At 37.8% G+C, this 18,201-nt stretch overlaps 1 long non-coding RNA gene across 9 annotated transcripts in view; it reads left to right on the top strand.

The window, feature by feature from the left end:
• Positions 1–18,201, top strand: part of LOC140608957 (uncharacterized) — a 562,604-nt gene that overhangs the window by 13,517 nt on the left and 530,886 nt on the right. For 2 of the 9 annotated variants that reach the window (XR_012010955.1, XR_012010948.1), the window contains exon 2: positions 10,751–10,827. The exons of the other annotated variants lie outside the window; for them this stretch is intronic. This is a non-coding gene — a long non-coding RNA (uncharacterized lncRNA). The remainder of the gene's footprint in view (positions 1–10,750; positions 10,828–18,201) is intronic. 9 annotated transcript variants of the gene reach the window in all.

Below are 18,201 nucleotides of genomic sequence, written 5' to 3'. Positions count from 1 at the left end.
ATTTGCCAAGTAGGCCTTTGGGGGAGTAATCAGATGTACTAGGAGTGGTGGTGACTAAGTAGCCTTAAATTCAACCAGAGTCTGTTTGATTTAATTATAACCTTTGTAATAGGATCCTGAGTAATTGGGCGGGGAGGGGGGTGGGTGATGCACAACTATAGGAATTCCCCAGAAGAAAAGAAATCTAGTGGCAGAAAAAAAAAAAAAAAAAAAAAAAAAAAAAGAACAAATAGTCTTAATTTTGACAATTCAAGGGAAACCTGATGGACGATATTTACTTTCCTTTGACCACAATTTTGATCCATACTAAGCATATCACAGAAGGAAAAGCTGAATTGTACACTAAGATTTATCTCTCTAAAAGAAAGTAGCATTCAAGCCCCCCTCCCACCCCCCCAAAGGGGAAGGAGACACTCTCTTCATGAACTAGAATTATTCATCTTATTTCTTACCTCATCAGTCTCTCAAGAGTAATTTTCAAACGGAAATCTCCTGGGCAGTTTTGCTGGGATGGGCCTTCCTTTCTAGCAATGCAGCTATTTCCATTTAATAATTAGATAATTGTTATGGAAATTCCCTCTTAAAAGCATTACTTTAAAAAAACTGAGCAACATTTCTCCCCAAACTTCTTAAAGAATACGTATGTCACAGTAAGAATAAATGATGTGAAATTGCTTTTCTGGGACATGGTTCCGTCAGAGAGAAAGTAAAGCAATGTTTTAGTAGCTTGTTACTTCGCAGAATAAAGATCACAATTGTCACACAAATGAATTGACTTTTGTGTATTTGAAGACAGAATCCTTCACGTGATAGCTAAATTGTTTTGATTACTTGAAATGTCACAATATGAAAATGGTACAACTGCAATTTCTTCATTTTTTCCTTCTTTATCTAATCCAAATCATACACTAAGGCTGAGAGAAACAAGTCATTGGACAATGAAGATATTCACAAACAAATGAAAACTGGAGTATTAGAAAAAAGGATGAGTCATAAAATACATTTTATGTTAAATAAAATCCATTTATCTTTATGAATGGTATTGCTACCATTTTTCAGGCAAACCGACAAAAAAAAAAAATCATTGGTAGAGCAAAATAGACTATGTAGAAGATTCAAATAGGGTCCCTGCTCTGCCTTTTATCTTTTCTTCTTGTTGAAAAAATGAGAAACAGTCACTGATACAGCTTCAAAATTTCCCCAGAAGGAGAAAATTATAAACTCTTCTCAGACCTCTAGCTTCTCAGACGAACTGGGTGGCTCAGTTAGTTAAGTATCTGACTTCAGTTTAGGCCATGATCCTGGGATTGAGCCATGAATCATGAGTAGGGCTTACCGCTCAGCAGGGAGTCTACTTGTCCCTCTCCCTCTGTCACTCTCCCTGCTGGTTCTCTCTCTCATTCTCTCTCAAATAAATGAATAAAGGGGCACCTGGGTAGCTAAGTGGTTGAGTATCTGCCTTTGGCTCAGGGCGCGATCCTGGGGTCCTGAGATCGAGTCTTGCATCAGGCTCCCCAGAGGGAGCCTGCTTCTCCCTCTATGTCTCTGCCTTTCTCTCTATGTCTTCCACGAATAAATATCTTAAAAAATATATAAATTAATGAAATCTTAAAAAAAAAAAGACACTAGGTTTGGATAAAGAATTCTGTGGTCACATGAATTTGGGGATCATTGTTGTATACATACATCCTCCATGATTTCAACCATGGTCCAGCCTTTTAAGTGTTGCTCGACAGCCAGCTGTCTTCATAACATGTTCTCCTGGAAGTTCCACAGGCAATTCAAACTCCAAAATTGAACTCATTTTTTTTCTTCATATCTGCTTTCCTACATTCATTTCCTGCCAACTGTCCTGTTGCCCAAGTCAGACAACTGGTGTTCATCCCATATACCTTTTCTTTGTCATCTCTCCACAACCATCCCCCCTCCACTGCCCTGCCTCCCCACCTTGGTCCAAGTCATCCAGTTCTTTTTATTTCTTGCTTTTCTGATCTTGCTCACACATGCTTTTTTTCCCTATTGTCCATCAGGCCACTAACTAGGCTCTCACTTTGGAGGGCTTGCATTTTTTTCTCTTCTTTCTCCAATTCGTCCTTCACACCTTTGACACAGATTTCCTACACAAATCTTCCTCAGGGGGCCCCCTATTTACAATATTTAAGTGGTTTTTCTTCAGGATAAAGGTCCTATCTCTGCTCTTTCCCTGTCAGTTTCCCTGTCTTCCTTACATAAACCCTGAGGTTCAGAAGGTCCCTGAAGTTGATATTCTCTCTCCTCCCCTCACTCACTGCACATACGTGCCGCCTCCTTGTGTGATACGTCTATTCTTTCTCATTCAAGGCTCAGCTCTTGTGTAATCTTCCCTGATGGTGCTGCATCTACCTTTCTTATCAGTGTGCCTCCTCACCCTCTATGCTTCCTAAACACCTAGTACACAGCCCTAACATAACTCTATCTACCCTTCAATGTAACACTCTGTGGTGGAAAGAGTATTGCCACTGGAATCAGACAGATCTGTATTTGAAGTATGGATCTACCATTTATTAAATATAAGCTCAAAATGTAGCTTAATCTCAGTATACCTCTGTATATTGCTTTTCATCTATAATTATTTTCATAATAACTGCCATAGGGAATTCATATAAATTGTAAGTGGAATAAAGTATATAAAGCATAAAATAATTAGTGCCTGGCATAATAAGTATATGTGGTTAGATCTCCCCCATAACTGTGGGTATGCTATGTTCTTAGGATTCTCAGGGGTTGGAATAGAATTGGCCCTTAGAAGTGCTGACATCTTGTCAGCATTTGATACTATTGCTAACTTTCTCCTTTGAAACTATGGTCTCCTATGTTGAGTTTCCTGACGTAATTCTCATCTATATTTCCCTATCATTTTGTCTACCCTTTCTCCATATATACTGTTGGGTTATTTCAGATATGAAGGGGAAGAGAAACTTCTCTACTCTCTTAGGTTGAATCTCAGAGGCATATGAATTAAGTTGGCAAAAAACCGGATTCATAGAAAACAAGGCATCAATTTTTATTTTTAATTTTATGCACATAGAGGCTCCACAGAAAAGAAGTGAAAACTTCCCCAGAGTTTTAATGAAGGTTACATAAAGTAATGTGTATAAAGTACTTTGTATTTTGAGGGGCACATGGGAAGTTCACAATCAGTTTTATTTGTTGCTATGATCCATTACTACCCTCTTCAGCCCACCAGCCACCCAACATTAGTGATCTTTTAAAGTGCAAATCAAATCAAGTCATACTTCTACTAAAAACTCTTCAATGGCTTTGTGACATCTTAGAAAATTAACCTTTGCATGACTCTCTATGACCTATCTAGTCTTAGTTAAAAGTCCCAGTGCCATCTTCTGCTCACCCTGTTGATTTTTGCCCCCTAGAAATTCAGAATTTCTTTCATTACTTAAATGTATGACCCCCCCCTTTTGTAAGCAACCTTGCACACTAACAGTTCCTTCTTGTCTGGCATACGGTCCTAAAGCTCACCCCCCTCAAATCCCTCAGGCTTCCACTGTTTAGAGAATCCTGATTTTCAATTAGTTTTTTTTTTTTTTTTTTTCTATCTGGTTTCAGGGGAAAAATTTTTGAAAACTGACTTTCTTGAGGTAGCCTCCTTCTTCTGGATTCAGTTTTAACTTTTTGAAGTGATCATCACAACTGTGATTTCTCTCTTTGGCCATTATCCTCATGTTCCACTTTGATGTTGGGGAACATATCTGTCTCCTTCTCCAGTGCATAGTGCACAGTGTGTGGAAGACATACAGTAATTCAGCATCCACTAAGTGATCTAATAACTTTGATTATTAGATTTTTCTGAATATTAAGAACAAATGAACAATGTACTAAACATCTTGAGATTTCTCATAGAAATGTCCACATCTGCAGAATTTTCCTAGAAAATAAGTTCCCAGGCATTACACATTTTTGATGTTCAATAAATAAATTATTCATTCAACAAAATTGAGTGTTCTTGATTCATCATGTAAAGTGTATTATTATTCTATGTAAGATGACAAAACTTCTTTCAGACATATTTTTGCTCTCAAAAGGGGATGTTAGGCTTTATTTGGATAGAACTCAATATTTCAGAAAATGTATTTTGATTATGGTCTAACTTTTTCTAGTCTTCAATACACTAGTTTATAAATGCAGAATTGATTGGTCCTGTAAGCTAATGGAAATCTGAGGTCCACTGTATTAAAAGTATCAGGACCCTTAGCTTGTTTTATGCTTTATTTACTGTTCTTTTTCTTTTTTTTTATTGTTCTTTAATAGCGAAGAGAATCTTTAGCCTTTTCTTCCTCCAGACTTGTAACAGGTCATGAGATTTGCCCATAACTGCAACTTTCATCATTTTGTTGCTTGTTCCACATTTTTTTTTTAATCTTCTCACTGTCCCACACAGCTGAAATAAATGGGAGAATAACTCAATAGAACTTACCCTTTTAATTAGTCACTCATGAGGACTCTGAGCAACCAAGCCAGCACCCACATTGCCTCCAAGATTTATAGCCCAGGGTGGTAGCTATAAATAGCACATTTCTATCTACACTTTAAAAAAATGAGGTGCTGCTGTAGATAAGGTCAAAAGTAAGGCTTAGTGAGGAATGTAATTCTGGTAGGATGGCAAACCAGCTGCTAGATACAAGATAATATAAGGAAAGAAAATGTGAGCCTTAGGTCTCCTCTGTTTCTGTACTGTCATGAATCTTGATACTTACAACTCTAGTATTGACCGTTTCACACTGTCCCTTGGATAATAGCTCTTCTCCTAGGATGTACCTCTTGAGTATCTAATATATGCCATGAGTTGTATTATCTCTAATTCCGTAATCGTGTCTTTTTTTAAATGAAGAAACTACATATCAGAATGGTTAAGCACTGTGGCCAGATTCCCCTGTCCAGTAAGTTGTGAGATCTGCTGTTCAAACCCAGACCTTTCTGACTGTAGTCTGTTCATTTTCCAGGGTCCCTCGTTGCTTATCCTCATCACCCAGAGCAAGGTGGCACTGTAGCCAGTGGGCTGATTTCATAAATGGTCCTTCCCTTCCATCATTTTCCACATCTGATGCAGCTCTCACCCTCCACCTCACCACCAGGAAGCATCCGGAGGCTCTTCCTTGGTCACCTTTCTCCACTAACACCTGCCTCCACCTCTGGGAGGTGATCTTCCTTGCAGATATTGAATTATCAAAATACTCTCCATTAAGGGCTATGTCTCCTTAGAGCTGGTTTTGTTCATAATAAAATGTCAGCTTTTGTACAAGGTGTACTAAATGAGGGCAGGCCTTACCCAAAAATATATCCACAGAAATCCATTAATACAAATTTGTTCTTTAAGTGACTTGAAATTCTGTGATTTCCCTGAAAGAGTTAATACTTCTCACCCCTGTTTAACTTAAGCAGGATGTTTTAGTTGATTGTTGTTGTTGTTTTCTACCAATAAACTGAGATCAGCTTATTGATGTGTAAGTTTTAATGTGAGGTGGGGTGGCATAGAGTGAAGAGAAAGGAGAAGATGGGTATGGGCAGAACAAGCATTAATGTGTTCATGAGTTCAGTTTTGGATGGAGTCCTTTCTAGGGAGAGCAGTTCTGGAACAAATGCTATTCTAATGGGGACTATGAGGGGTTGGCAAAATCTGTTTCTTTTTTTTTTTTAATAAATTTTTATTTATTTATGATAGTCACAGAGAGAGAGAGAGAGAGAGAGAGGCAGAGACACAGGCAGAGGGAGAAGCAGGCTCCATGCACCGGGAGCCCGATGTGGGATTCGATCCCGGGTCTCCAGGATTGCGCCCTGGGCCAAAGGCAGGCGCCAAACTGCTGTGCCACCCAGGGATCCCCCAAAATCTGTTTCTTATAAGGAGCATGGTTAGGTCTCAGTCTTGGAAATTAGATGTTCCTCAGTTTGGATCAGGGCAGTCCTTGAACTCTGGGAAAGTGATATTGCATTCCCATCTTTGCCCATTAGTTTCTCCAAACCAAAAGGCTTCTGTCTGAGCATACTTTGTTTCATGCTAAGTCCTATATATGTCTTGATGATAAATTACTAGGTTACATCTACCCACTCAACTTGCCTTAAGAATTTTCTCGTAAGCATTTTGGGAACTCTCATCAAAGAAATGTGCAGAACATATAGCTAGCTGGCCTTATTCCATTGGGACATTTATCAGGAACCGACTCCTTTTTGCTCTTTCTAGGGCCACACGGTCTTTTATTTTTGTTTTTATTTTATTTATTTAATTTAATTTTTTTTCCATCATGATAAGTGTACTCTTTAATCCTCATCCCCCACCTACCTCCTCTCTGGCAATCATTGGTTTGTTCTCTATGGTTAAGAATCTGTTTCTTGGCTGGTCTCTCTCTTTTTTTTCCACTTTGCTTATTTGTTTTGTTTCTTAAATTCTGCATATGAGTGAGATCAAATGGTGTTTATCTTTCTTCAACTGACTTATTTTGCTCAGCATTATTCTCTTTAGTTCTATCCATGTTGTTACAAATGGCAAGATTTCATTCTTTTTTATGACTGAATAATATTCTATTATAATACATATATATTTATGTATATCATTTCTTCTTTATTCATCTATTGATGGACACTTGGGCTGCTTCTATATCTTGGCTATTGTAAATAATGCTACAATAAACATAGGGGTGAGCATATCCCTTTGAATTAGTGCTTTTGTAATTTTGGAGTAAAAATGCACTAGTGCAATTCCTGGATCATAGGGTAGTTCTATTTGTAAAGAATTTCCATACTGTTTTCCACAATGGCTGCAGCAATTTGCATTTCTACCAACAGGGCAAGAGGGTTTCTTTTTCTCCACACCCTTGCCAAACTTGTTGTATCTTGTGTTTTTTTATTTTAGACATTCTGACCCGTGTGAGGTGATATCTCATTGTAATTTTGATTTGCATTTCCCTGATGATGAGTGATGTTGAAGCAAGAGAGTGAGGTTCATGTCTCACAGAATTGAAGAACGAATCTCACAGACAAAGGAGAGTGAGCAAAATGATAGAATTTTATTAAGCAAGGATCAAGGAAAAACTCAGGAGTGAGAGGGGGTCCTGACCGGGTTGCCAGTGAGGGCTTTTTAAATCTCTGGCCTTTTATTAAAACTTTACCAGGAAACTTGCCTGTGGTTGGGTCAGTGGCCTGGAACTGGACATAATATACTCATATGTTGTAAGTTTTTGTTTCTGTGACATCTGTGATCTATAGATATGTATTGCTCAGTCTAGTTAATCTTTATTAGTGAATTTTTCCTCTGAGACTTGCTCTGTTTTGTGGTTATTTTTATTTTCTGTGTTCATAATGTGATTATTAGAAAAACATTTTAACCCTAGTAATTGGGACAGGGTGGTCCAAATTTTCCTGATCTCTTTGTTTTGTTTCATCGTCTCCATACCTTAAATACCCTCAAAGCCTAATCAGGGCCCTCCGGTCTCTCCCTGTGTACACTTTAACCCTTCCCCTACTCACTGGTAGATGACTCAATGTGACCTCTCAAGGTCTTGGTTCCAAAATCCTAGGCCAGACATTATAGTTGCCCCATCTTCAGTTGTGTCATTGGGTACAAAATATCAGCGCTCAACCTGTTATTAGTAATACTCTCCACTTCCTGCATGTGTTTCAGCCCAAATCACTAGGCTGCAAGTGAACAGCCTTCTGTTACAGAGAAAACTTGGGGCTTATACCTCAGAGCTGTTATCTTACTACCTTGGTATTTCTTTTGTGTATATGTGAAAGACAAATCATGTATCCCGTCTTAGCATAAAAAAGGAAAACAAAAGCACCCATTGGGAAAAAGCCTTCCTCAAATCCCCTGAACCAGACATCTCCCATTTCCTTTGCTTAAGCTCATTTCCTGACAGCCAGCCTCACGCCTTTCTGAGCTCTTTTATTGTAGTTTACTAAAAAACAAGGAGGTCTGCGCACTGCCTCTCTGCTTGCTCACATCATCTTTGGAAGGCAGCCTCTGTGACTTTCCATCTACGTGAATTCTTTGATGTGATTCAATTTTACACACACACAATTTTAAGAATGACTCTAAAAAGTTCAGAAATATAATTGTCAGCAAAATTATATATCTTTTTTATTTTCAGATTTTATGCTTGCACAACAGCCAGCTACTAAAATCTTATACACTTACTCTAAGGAAACCCTCTTCTTTGCTCTCTAGTTTCTGGGAGGAAAGCAGCCCGATGTATTTTTTAATTTTTTAATTTTTTAATTTGTATCCTGCATAAGGTTGGATGTTTCTTGGTTATGTTTCTGAGAACTTCTCCCTGTAAGATTTGACAGGCTTGGTTCCCTTTATTTTTCCTTTCTTCCTTTGCCACACTTTTCAATTTTAATAGTTTACCTAAACTTTCTTAGAACATTAGACAACTTCATCCTGAACTCTCACTTTTCTGGGTTTTCTCTTCTCGGTACAGTTCTGTCTGCACTTTAGGCCAGAATGTGTGTGATCATTAAAAACAAAACCAAACTCAACCACACACACACACACACACACACACACACACACACACGCAGGCTACAGCTCTGGCTGGGTTCCAGTATTCCATTAGCCAGACAATGGGCGGCCCAGCCAACAGGCAGAGGGGGCGGGAGGAAGCCTGTCTTGCCCTCTTTGGGTGTCCGGACCCTGAGCAGGGTCAATAGAAGATTGAGGCTGGGAATGGACTGGACTGATTGTTTTGCAAACGGTGATGATAAATGTCTGACACGGCCTGTTCTACTTATAGTTGCGTTAAAAATCAATTAAATTTGGTGGGGTGTATTTAAAAATCCACTTTACAAATTTATTTATTTTTTCTCCTCCTAGAACAGTTCAAATAAAACCGAGACCAATTTTGGAATAACTACAGCTAAGCAAGAAATGGCTTAGTGAGATGCTAAAAATAGATGTCTTCCTTTAGATTATTTTTTGTTGTTGTTCATTTCCAAAAGACTTGCCAGTGTACTAGGATTGTAGTCTGAAGACTAAATTAGTGAAACCAAACAATGAAAAGTGCAAGGATTAGCATTTTGTTGCATAAAAAAGTAATTGGTGCTTTCTATATTTAGATTTCTGCATCCTTATAGTCTCTCAGCAATGTTGTATCAATCTTTGCAAGAAATTGCCAAAAGTGAAGAGGACTGAAATATGATCAATGTACAAGTCTGAAGTTATATTTTTGAAGGAACACTTTAATTTAAAAAACAACTAACACATGTAAAACTCAGTTTACCATATGTTATTTCTGTTACTCCTTCATATCACCCCCGCTGTTCCTAGAATGTACAATCCATGAAGGTGGGAATCTTGAGTTACCAATCATGGCATCCACAGACCATTGGGAAGGCTGAATTCCCAGCCCTTATGCAAAAACCACTCAGGGAAAGGGGAAAGAAATCATGTACTCACTGAAACAAGGTGCAGGAGCTATGCTGCCACTTTACACACAACATTTCAATTCCAAGTAGTTCTTCCCTCCCACTCCCAACCACTCTCTCCTCAATCCTGAAATTAGAAATTTTTATCACAATTTACAGATGAGTAAACAGGTTCAGATGAAACCTACTCATTCTTACCAAGCATTTTTTTTTTCTTCTTAAATCTAAGGCACAACACAAAAATTGCACAGCTTCTAACTGACAGATCTAGGATATTAATCCCATGTGTATGTTTTCAAGTATAGTTCCTTTCTACCCAATGTCACCTGTTGACTGCAGGGTGTGTGTGTGTGTGTGTGTGTGTGTGTGTGTGTGTGTGTGTGTTTTAACTCCTTTGCAGACAGTGAAGAATAGGAAACATCATAAGACTGGGCTGGAGTAGACAGTAAGAATTTAGGTTTTGCTTTGGAAAGTCTGGTGAGGGTAAGGAAGACTCTCATCCCTCCCAGTAAGATCAGAAAGGCTAGGAAAACAGCACAAAGTCCCCACATTGGCACTGCTGGCAGAAAGGTAGGAAAATAGGATTCAGTCCTACCCCCATGTGTTTATCCCCTGCTGGGGAAAAATTCATCCTTTGAGATTTACTCGTTTGTCACCCTCCTCTCTCTTCTCACCCTTTAAAGGGTAGCTGTCTACTCCAATCCTGTAAAGAAAATAGGGCCTGCTCATATGAGCATGGAGCTAAGGGTGAGCAATTTGGGAGAACTGTTCACAGGTCTCATGATCCACAACTTGGGTTAACCTGGATAGCCTGAGTTTCCACTTAAGGGTATCCCATTACCTTTACAAAAACATTCATTCTAGGTTATTTCTATAATGTGAACAGGAGTCAGGCATGGGGGAGGAGACAGTGCTCATACACTGGGAGGAAAACACTACGAGGTAAGGTAGACTGTGTTTCCTGTAAGTAAACAGAGTATGGATGACTTGAGAAAAACACAACAACAACAACAAAAAATTTAGACACTGCTTTCACTAAGCTTTCAACCTACGGACACTAGTTGCATTTGACTATTATCTTCGTATTTTTCTATTTTATTTTTTCTTTTATGTGTAACTCATTTTATCCTGACTACAAATTTGATCTAAAATATTAGTAATTCTGGATTTTCTGTTATGAACTTTAAGAGACATGATCTAATGTATTTGGATTTACAGAGATTTGTTTTTTAAATAAAAAAGTAAAGTGAAAAAAAGATTTATTTTTTATTTTTTTATGTACTTTTTTTTTTTTTTTTGCCCTCCCTTAGAACATGTTTTTTTTCCTTAATCAAAGGATGACAGGTTCTGCAACCACACCCAGCAAGTCTCTTAAAAATATTGATAAAGCTGTCACTGCAGACACATTCTCTGGTAAGAGGATATCAACACATTACTAGTGTTAGAAATTTGTGTTTTATGGAAAAAGATATTTTCTTTAAGTACAAAGCCTAGCAAAGTTATTAGAAAATATACACACATGATTGTGCTGATATAGACTTTTTTAAAGTGCCAGAACACTTTAGCTTCTGATTTTACTCAACTTCACTGAACTCCTCTGAAATATTTTGACACTCACAAGTAGACTATTGGGCAAAGAAGTTGATAGACCTCATTTTGGATGAAGCATAACAGTTATTAAAATATGTATAATTATACAAAGTAAAGAATTCTGAAGGACCTACTAAGATTAGATTATAAAGAAAGTGTAGATTGAAGACAAATATACTTCTAAATGCACCTGCAGTTGCCATTGCAAGGGAGATTTTGAAGAAAAGGCTGAATTCAGTGGCGAAAAAACTGGTTAGTAGCTCATTTTTAACCTCATTTTAACATCAAAAGGGTACAGGAATCCAGCTGTATACTTTCAAGTTGGTTTATAGGCCTACTTATACTCTTAAACTTATTTACTCAAGTATTTTCTTCAACTTTTTGACTTGGTTGGTGTATCAGTCAGGGTTCACCAGAGAAACAGAGCAAAGGGGAATCTCTCTCCCCTGTCTATTTATTGTGAGGGAGGAAAAAGAATTGTCCCTCTACCCTTCTAGGTTCTCGGCTGAGAACTCCTTCTCTCCTCCCCCCCTCCCCCCATTGTAAGAAAAGAGAGATTAGCAGGAGAAAAACAAACAAGTTTAATCACACGTATACCTCCTGTATGCATGGGAGATACCCAGGAAAACTCAGTAACTTCCCTGAAATGGTCCAAGTCACCACCTTAAATATCATTCCAGCTAAAGATAAAAGAAAGATGTTAGGGGCAGGGAGTCAGTTATGGGAGGTCACCAGGAAAAGCACAGTAATCAAGGAAAGGCAAATTTAATTTGTTTGCCTTTTTCAGTGATAAGAGTTTCTAGGGATTTAGTCCTCTTCCTCCTCCTTCTACCACTGGGAGATGCCCTTACAGATGGACATTTCCCTTATAAATGTAAATGTCCCTTACAGAAGGGTAACTCTCACTTGGTTTTCAGAGCTTCTCCTGTGTCTGCAGTGTCTTAAAAAATAGTAAGTTCCATTTTTTTTAATAAAATAATTTTTATTGGTGTTCAATTTACCAACATACAGAATAACACCCAGTGCTCATCCCGTCAAGTGTCCCCCTCAGTGCCCATCACCCACTCACCCCCCCCCGCCCCGCCCTCCTCCCCTTCTACCACCCCAGTTCGTTTCCCAGAGTTAGGAGTCTTTATGTTCTGTCTCCCTTTCTGATATTTCCCACACATTTCTTCTCCCTTCCCTTATATTCCCTTTCACTATTATTTATATTCCCCACATGAATGAGAACATATAATGTTTGTCCTTCTCCGATTGACTTACTTCACTCAGCATAATACCCTCCAGTTCCATCCACTTTGAAGCAAATGGTGGGTATTTGTCGTTTCTAATGGCTGAGTAATATTCCATTGTATACATAAACCACATCTTCTTTATCCATTCATCTTTTGATGGACACCGAGGCTCCTTCCACAGTTTGGCTATTGTGGACATTGCTGTGATGATTATCGCAAAGAGACAGGATTTGGGGGAGCAAATTCTGCTCTCCTTTACTATTGAGAGATTTATTTATTTATTTTAAGGAGCTCGATCATAGAGGCTGGCAAGCCTATCCGCAGATAGGCTGCAGGTTGGAGACCTAGGGAATAATTGAAATTTAGCTTGAGTCTAAAGACATTTGAGGGATGCCTGGGTGGTTCAGTGGTTGAGCATCTGCCTGAGGTTCAGGGCGTGATCCGGGAGTCCCACAATGGGCTCCCTGGAGGAGCCTGCTTCTCCCTCTGCCTGTGTCTCTGCCTCTCTCTGTCTCTCATAGATAAATAAATAAAATCTTAAAGAAAAATAAAATAAAGACAGAGTTGAGACTGAATTTTCTCTTCTTTGGGGATCTCAAAATAAAGCGCACAACTAACTGGATGAGGCCCAGCCACATTATGGAAAGTAATTCCACTTTATTCAAAGTCTACTGAATTAAATATCAATCTCATCTAAAAAATACCTTTACAACAACCAGACTGGGTTTTTTTTTTTTTATACCAAATTTCTAGGTAATGTGGTTTTGCCAAGTTGACATAAATTTAACCATCAGGGTTGGCAATTATAAAACTGTCTGTTTAATCTCTGAAGTTAGATACTCAAGGTAGATTCCCTGAAGAGAGAATTAATCAACACTTTATGGAGAATGGCCATGGAGAAATTCTTCATGGATTCTATGGCAGCTGCCTGTCCAGTAGTTAGTTTTCTTAGATTTACCAGATTTAGCAAATAAAACAATGGTGTGCCTTGTTAAATTTGAGTTTCAGGTAAACAGCTAATACATTTTTAGTCCAAGTATGTCCCACATTTTGCATGGCGCTTCTTTTATATTAAAATTTATTCAAATTTAGCTGGATATCTTCTTTTTTTTTTTCCTTAAGTATATATTTTTTAAAAATCAAAGGACTTTATTTGTTTGTTTGTTTGTTTGGAACAGGTTTACAATAAAACTGAGAGGAAGGTACAGAGATTTCCCGTATACCTTCTATCCCCATGCACGCACTGGCTCCCTCATTCTCAAGAGCACTCACTAGGACGACCAATTAATTACCAAGGATGAACCTACACTGGTACATCATAATCCCCTAAAGTTAGGGTTTACCTGGTATTCACTTTTGGTGCTGCAGATTCTATGGATTTGGAGAAAAGTATGTAGACCTCTCCCCATCATGTCAAATAGTGTATTTTCACTGCCCTAAAGATCCTATGGACTCTGCCTCTTGGCATACCCTTCTTCCCCTGCAGCCAGAACTGCTTCTTATTGTCTCCAAAGTTTTGCTTCTTCCAGATGTTCTGTATTTTATCTTGCAAACTTAACTTTCCTTACTACCAAATCTTTTTTTGGAGAGTGGGCATAACTTGCCCAATCTAAGTTAGTATTCCAGCCTGCATCCAGGCCACAACACACAGTTGTGCCCAGTAGAATATAATTGGAAGTCAAATGATGGACTTTTTCATTTTTGCTATTTGACTATTGTGCCTTTTTTACATCTTTATGTCCAAACCAAAATGCAGTGTTCAGAGGAGGTGAGGCCACCTATTTGAGAATGAAAGGTACATATTAAAAATGAGACAGCAGGGGATCCCTGGGTGGCGCAGCAGTTTAGCGCCTGCCTTTGGCCCAGAGCGCAATCCTGGAGACCCAGGATCGAGTCCCACGTCGGGCTCCCTGCATGGAGCCTGCTTCTCCCTCTGCCTGTGTCTCTGCCTCTCTCTCTCTCTCTCTCTGTGACTATCATAAAAAAAAAAAAAAATGACACAGCAGGAGAGAAGAAGGAGCCTGGCATCTTGATGAGATCATTGAGTTGCTGCATCAGTTCTAAAACGCCTACTTTAGAATCTCCTATTATATGGAAACATAAACCTTTATTTGCTTAAGCCATTGTTATGTTCCTGTTACATGAAACTATACAACAGCCTACACATTGCAGATTTCTATGTGGCCTTTGGAATCAAATTCAGGGAATATCTTGTTTCATTTCTGTAAGATATACCTCCCTTTCACCTCTTCTTGTCTATGAAAAAGTCTTTTCTGCTTCCCGATTCCTGAGTGAATTTGGAGATAGAATTGCCTACAAGCCAGTCTGAAGAAATAAATGATTTTTTTTTCTCCTTTCTTCTGCATACTTGTAAACACACATATGTGCTGCAGTACAGTTAATTTGGTCAACTACCAAAATAAGTTAGCTTTGATAACAACCATGGAAGCGAAAGAAGGACTCCCTTTTTATCTGCCTCAAACTGTATCTTTAAATTCTGTTCCAAACTGTGTTGTTCTTTATCGGAACAAGTAAATATAAGAAACAAGAATAGTCAGCTCCTTTTCCAAGAGATATCATATAAAAGTAGACATTATCTAAGTCAGTAGGAAATAGTAGGCCACAAAGCTGCAGTTGCAACAAATAAGAAAAATAAGGTTTGTGAATTATTTCTAGTAAATCAAGCTTGTAGCTACAAGTAAATTAGGTTCTTGAGTGACATGAGTAAATGTGAAAAACACAAATACAGATAGTTTTATATCTAAAAAACAAATGCAGATCTCTCATGAGAGTCTATGGAATTTATATTTATCTGGTAAAAAATAAATTCAGTGTGCCTCTGAAAGTACATTAAAAATCATAATTCTGTAGTACCTGGGTGACACAGTGGGTTAGGCATCTATCTGACTTTTGGTTGCTGCTCAGGTTCATAATCTCTGGGTCCTGGGAAAAAGCCCTGCATTGGGCTCCACACTCAGCATAGAGTCTGCTTGAGATGCTCTCTTCCCCTCCCTCTGCTCTTCCTATTGTGCTTTCTCTTGCTCTCTCTCTTAAATAAATAAAAATTAAAAAATCTAAAAAAAAAAAAAAAAGAATCATAATTCCTTCCAAAATCTTTATCCACTCATCCCTGGGCCTTCTGTTCATTTCAAAGGAATTTGTGAGTTATTTGTGGGCAGCCAAAGATTTTGTCTGGTCCTCTGAGAACAATGTACAGGTAGAGGATATAGTGTTTGATTTTTGTATTACTAAGAAAGAAAACTGGAAATCACTTATGTCTTTGTTTTTATTATAGCCAAGCCATCTATGAACCCTAATTTATGAGGATGAAAAATAAAGATGGTCATAAATATCCATTTCTGAGGGATGCTGAAATAATTAACAAGAAAAAAATTACTATTCTTTGTTCGAGAAAACAGATGTTCCATGATATAAATCATTTCATGTTGTTTTTCAGGATATGGGAAACATATCCCTTTAGTGAATAAAACCATATCTGGCAATAGTCAGTAAGTAGGTATATGAGTTCCATTCTGGAGAGGAAATGCAAAGAGAAAATAATGCTTTAGAAGCAATGTGTTTTTTAGACCAATGTATTCTGACCATTATTTTACTTACAAATTACACTATTTTTTTTAAATTTTTATTTATTTATGATAGTCACAGAGAGAGAGAGAGGCAGAGACATAGGCAGAGGGAGAAGCAGGCTCCATGCACCGGGAGCCCGATGTGGGATTTGATCCCGGGTCTCCAGGATTGCGCCCTGGGCCAAAGGCAGGTGCCAAACCGCTGCGCCACCCAGGGATCCCACAAATTACACTATTATTATATATACATATCTTCTGAAATGATAAAGAACCCAAACTCAAAGACCATGAAAAAAATTATATTTTTCACTACTTTAGTAAAGTTGACCCTTAAACAACACTGGTTTGAACTGTGTGGGTCCACTTATATGGGGACTTTTTTACAGTGCAGGACTGCAAATGTACTTCCTCTTCCTTATGATTTTCTTGATAACATTCTTTTTTGTTCTAGCTTACTTTATTACAAAAATACCATATATGATACATATAACATGCAAAATACGTGTTAGTTGACAGTGTATGTTATCAGACTGCAGGCTATTAGAAGTTAAGTTTTTGGAGGGTTAAAAGTTACGTGCAGATTTTTGATTGTATGGAGGAAGGGAGGCAGAGTTCCTAAACCTGGCGGGACTCAAAGGTCAACTGTCTGTGGAAAGTAACTATAGTTTTTGCCTTAACACAGTGGTGTCTACTATGCATTATGGGTGTTGTTTTAAATAATACTTGATCTTGAGTAAATTCTTTTTATAAAGGAAAAAAGAAATTGTCGTTTTTAGTTTAATTGAGTAATAGCCCAGGTGCATCTGTGCTATATGCAAAACTAGAAAGTATTTTTATGCTATACTAAGGTATAAGACAATGTAAGGATATTTGGTACAAGAGGGAGATTGATATTACTTATATATTTTTTAAATTTCTATTTTTATTTATTTAATTTTTAAAGATTTTATTTTTAAGTAATCTGTACCCTCAGTGTGGGATTCAAACTTATAGCCCCTGTATCAAGTTGTGTGATTCACCAGTCAAGCCAGCCAGGCACTCCTTAAATTTTTTGTTTTAAATTACTTATTTACAAAAAACAATAGGGAAAAATTTCAAAATAAAAAGCCCCTAAAAGGAGAGTAGGGAATGAAAAATCACTCTGGCACTTTTTTTTTTTTTTTGGTCACTTTGGTGATCCTTGGCTCTATCTTTAAACAGTATTCTGAAATAAGCCACTTTCACACCTCCACCATTATCAGCTTACCCTCTAGGCACTGTGATGTCTTGCCTGGACTCCTGCAAAAGCTGCCTAACTGGTCACCCTACTTCATATTTGCCTGCTCACAATCTGTTCTTCATATAGCAGATTTCAATTTGTTTAAAATAGATGGAAATAAATCTATTCATTTTAGTTTCCTTATCAGTGCTTCCCATCAGATTCAGGGTGAAAGTCCAAGTATTTTCACTGACTGCAAGACTACACAGGGTCAAGCTCTGGCCTTAAATCCTTCTATTTTCCTTCGTCCACTTGGCTTCAGTTCACATTGGATTTCCCGTTGCCATAAGTAGGTCAAAGTTTGCCTGTATCTTGATCTTTACTGTGCCTTTCCCACAAGCTGTGACACTCTTGTCCAAAGCCTTTTCATCATTCAGATTGCTTCTCAAATGTTACCTTACTGAGAGATCTTTCCTCTGAAACTTTCTGTTCTTGAAAATACTATACTTTACTACTGAAACCTTATGATTTACTAAATAGGAGCAGCACCTAATTTATCCTTTTTCACATCTTAGGTAGACATCACTTGGTATATAATTAATACTCAATGAATGTTTGTTGAATGAACAAAGAAAATTATTAACTGTGTGGTTTTGTAATTTTTAATGCATGAAATTGGTAGAAATCTCTTCCCATATGCCACACACATTTTGAAATTGCCTGTTCAGCTTGTACATTTCTTTATTCTTTCCTCAGAAATGTAGCGAGAATTTATTTGTGAGCTTTGTTGTTTAAAGGAGAGACCCAGGCCATTTCCTAGCATTCTTATTTTGGTCAGGTTTATTTACCTGGTTATCTCTTTTTATATTTTATTTATTTATTTATTTATTTTTTCTTTCTTTTTATATTTTAGAAGCAGGAGTAATGCTTCCTACCTCACTGAGATAAAATACAGACACATAATAGATTTAAAGGTGTCTGTTATAGCAGCCAGCACATGTTAAGTTCTCATTACATGGCAGTCATTCCTACCAGTGCCTCATGCCATGCATAGATTATATTACTTTATTATTTTTTTAAACAAGGAATAAATGTGGGCATGTGATGAGTATGTGATAAAGTAAAAATATATGAGGTGGGGGAAGGTCTGAAGACCTGGCCTGTAGGCCAAGCTCTG

The sequence above is a fragment of the Canis lupus genome, chromosome 18 (genome assembly GCF_048164855.1).
Source record: "Canis lupus baileyi chromosome 18, mCanLup2.hap1, whole genome shotgun sequence".
NCBI lineage: Eukaryota > Metazoa > Chordata > Mammalia > Carnivora > Canidae > Canis > Canis lupus.
This window is presented reverse-complemented; position numbering and strand designations above follow the sequence as displayed.